This window comes from Beta vulgaris, chromosome 8, assembly GCF_026745355.1.
Source record: "Beta vulgaris subsp. vulgaris cultivar EL10 chromosome 8, EL10.2, whole genome shotgun sequence".
NCBI classification, from domain to species: Eukaryota; Viridiplantae; Streptophyta; class Magnoliopsida; order Caryophyllales; family Amaranthaceae; genus Beta; species Beta vulgaris.
Genome location: NC_079209.1, coordinates 23,549,532 through 23,553,834, shown reverse-complemented (window position 1 = coordinate 23,553,834; position 4,303 = coordinate 23,549,532).

Below are 4,303 nucleotides of genomic sequence, written 5' to 3'. Positions count from 1 at the left end.
CATTTTCAATGGAGTGTAGTGGTGACTTACCACCTTACCCATGCAACTATGTTACCTTTCTTATTTCACCAAATGTTACACTTCCACCTTCATAGGTTGTGAGTGAGAGAAACTTAGTTTTGTCTCCTGTCATGTGCTTGGAACAACCACTATCGAGATACCATGTGTTGTTCCCCCTCACTCCAACCTGCAAAAATCAACTATTGTTAGTTGTAGGAACCCCATCTTTCGTGGGTTCCTGTTCTTGACTAGGATTTGTTTTGACAACCCATTTTCTTTACTTATTTCACATTTTTCCAATCATTTCAGATTTTAGTTGACATTGATTTATGTAATGACCTACCTTTCCACAATACATACAAAATTATCACTAGGTAGATCAACATATTTCTTTGTCTTGTTCCTTTTCTTGTAGTTTTCAAAACCAAGACCTTCTTCCTTTTGGTCTGTGGTTTCTCAATCCACTTAGGAAACCATGATTTTGCCTCTGTTCCTTGCGACAACCAGTTCCTTTTTAAGATTACAGATCTGTTCCTTTAAAAATTTTTCTCTTTATTCAAATTTTCAATCTCAGATCTGTATCCTTTCAAAGGGTTGATCTTATATCAAAGGAACTCAGAACAGGGACAAACTCCTTCAAGTGTGAAATCTCTAAATTAATTAGATAATTTTCATTTTTCAAACTTTCATAACATTCTTTGATTTTTAAGTTTTTATCAAATAATCAAAGAATCTTGTTTCAACATCTGTTCTCATTTTCTTAAGCCATTCTATGTGTTCCTTGCAGACCTTTAGGCTTGTTCCGTTTGTTCTACGTTTTTCACGTTCATCTCTACATTCAAGAATTGCATCATAAAGAAGATCATATATTTCAGGCCTAGTTTTACATCTAAGTCTGACTCAAGACCATGTTGACTTACCTCAACTTTTTCTTCATCTTCTTTTTCGTCATGTTTGCCATGAGGCAAAGGTTTGTTGTTTCTTCAGTTGTTGTTCCTCTTCTTCTTCCGTCTCTGAATCTCCCCAAGCAGCTATCATAGCTTTGCGCACTTTGCCTTAGAGAAAGGTGCTTTGATTCTTTGTTCCTTTCAGCAAAGCGTTCCTTGTTCCTTTCTTTGGTTTTGTCATTTTCCCAAAGAGGACATTCCTTGATGAAGTGATCTGTACTACCACATTTATGACAAGCAGCTTTGTTAGAAAATTTCTTAGTTTTACCTTTGAAGTTTCCATTCTTCATGTTCCTGTACATCTTTCGAAATTTTCGAACCATGAGGGTGCTTCTTCTTCTTCTTCTTCGAATCATTCATCATCTGCTTTGAGAGCAATTGATTTTGATTTGGAGCTTTCACCATATTCAGTATCAAGGTGAAGCTCATGAGTCATAAGTGACCCTGCCAGCTGTTCTAAGTTGAACTTAGTGAAGTCTTTTGTTTCTTGAAGAGAGTGACTTTAGCCATCCATCTGTCCTTAGGAAGACTCCTAAGAACCTTTCGAACCTGTTCCTCAGATGAAATAAACTTTCCAAGAGAAGCCAACTCATTAATAATGTTAGTAAAACGAGTAAACATGTCTCGATGCTTTCCTTAGATTTCATGCAGAACAGTTCATATTGATTCATAAGTAAATCAATTTTGATCTTTTAACTTCATTAGTTCCTTCATGGGTTACTTCTAGTAAATCCCATATTTGCTTTGCGGATTTGCATCCCATGATCCTATTATGTTCATGGGGTCCAAGTCCACAATGCAACAGTTTAATAGCCATGGCATTTACTTCCATTTTTTCAAAATCAGATTTGTCATAATCAGAGAGGGGTTTTAGAGTTACCTCATTTTTGTCATTTGTAGTTGTGACTTCGAAATCACCAACTTCAATGACTCTCCATACCTGATATTTTCAGCTTTGATGAATATCTCCATGCGGTTCTTCCATAGTTGTAGTACTTCCCATTGAACATAGGAGGCCTTTGAGTGAATAACCTTCTTCAAGTTTCTCGGTGGTATTCATTGTTCCTTGGATCTTTTTCTCAATAGGGTTTCCTATCTTACGTGAGTTCTAGCTCTGATACCAATTGTTATTTCCCTAGGAACACTACAAGAGGGGGGGTGAATTGTAGGTGTAGAAATAAACGTAACTTTTTGCGGAAATTAAACTTAAACGAATAAACAAGCTAGAGGAACACAAGGGATTTTTACGAGGAAAAACTTCTTGGGCCCAACAAGAAGAAACAACCTCGACCACTAGGGATTTTAAACTCAACTCTTTCACTAATTAGGCCAAACAACTTTGTTACAACCTAATTCTAACTCGAGCCACACCTTGAGTTCCTAAACTCAAGTTCCTGAGCCACTGTTCCCTTAACACTAGTTCCTCTCAACTTCACTCGAAGTTTTCTCACCTATACAAGCTTACTCAAAGTTCTCTCTACAGAACTTCACTCAAAGTTCCTTACCCCAAAAACCAAAATACAATTGATCGAAATAAGCTTAGTGGAATTAGAGTAAGAAAGCAAAGAACAAATGGCTATTATGAGAGAATGAAGGCACTGACACTTAATTAGTTAAACTCACTTAATTACTTAGTCAGACACACTTTGGAACTTATTTAGACTTCAATATTTATAGTGACTAACACATAGAATGTGGGAGTTAAAATCGAGTTCATGTTAAGTCCATTATCTCATGATGTTCCTTCCCCTAAGGAACACATTCCTCATCATGTCCCATGATCCCATGATCTTAATTTGTACGTGGATATGTTTTAGCCACAACTCCTAAAATTAGGAGTTTCTTGAGCTTTATCCGAAAATCAGTTAAACATCAAAACAGATTTATTTATTAAAAATGAATTTTAATCTTTAAGCAAATATTATCTTTTAAATAAACTCTTTATAAAAACCGGATAAATATTTTCTTTATCTTTTTCGAAAAACGAAATCTTTTCCTTAAAAGATTTTCTATTAAAACTGATTTTCACTTAGGTAAAACTGATTTCCTATTATTTAGGCATAACTTACTCAATTTCATAATTGTACCGTTATGCTCATTCACGCCTAAGTCTAGTTCCTCTTATGTATCAAGTTCCTTCAACAGATTTGTTTAGTCCCGTTTAGTTTGTTCCTTAGAAAGGAACAAACTCTCATTCTCAAATAAAACTGCCAATGTTCCTTACCATCCTTACTTGTTCCTTTACAATGGAACTAGAAAATAAAACGCCTTGCTTTTATTCTTCTTGATCCAATGCTGCTCCAGTATCAACTTCTAGAAACTTCTTTACTTAGCCTTTGAAATCCTCTCTTAACTTTTTCCTTGATTTCGTATTCTCCTAGTTCCTTTCATTGATACCTTAAAAATCATACACTTAAATAACTCATTAGTTCACTACTTAGTTTGCATCTTTGTTTCTTTGTCATCATCAAAACTAGGGTTCAACAAAGACTAATTAGGAGAAGATCAAGTCATAGTTTGTAAGGGGGATGAAATGTTACAAACCTTCTCTAGATCATCAAATTTCGTGCAAGAAGAAATTATATCGTACATAAACCTCATCACATAATAGCCGCAAGCAACCTCTCATGTTGTTGTGCACACTAAATTCAAAAACATAATCAAAAAATAATTCTCAAAATTTGATCAATAAATCTAGGGAGACTAATAACTTAAAGATAGATGACAACCGAAATCATTTACTTACCTTCACGATTTCCATTGAGGAAGTGTGGCTCTCGGGACCAGAACCACGCAGTTTCTTCATCACACTACAACACCACATTTTATAAAGTGACAACAATGTCATGCATGTTAATGAAGACTAAAAGAAAATGAAAATATAACAATACCTATTCAATATGCTTTTGACTAGTAAGCTTCGGGGTGGTTCTCGACGCACAGAATCAAAATGGTATATTGTATGATTTGAAGGAGATATCACCAAGCATCCAATGAAGACTAATAATAAAAATTTAAATTCAACATCATATTATATATATATATATATATAAATATTATATATATATATATATATATATATATATATATATATATATATATATATATATATATATAATATATATATAATATTTGTACCAATGTATATTATCCAAATAGCATTATGAAAAGACATTATCAATTAGTACTAAAACATACTCTTCAATGTATGGAGCAATAATATACTTATCTCCCGATCGAACACATTGTCTAATACTCCGTTCAATGTACTCATTCGCTTCTGCATGGTTGTGCAAGCAATTGGCATCACGAATCTTTTGTGGACATAACCACCCAACTTTCGAAACAGAATCACA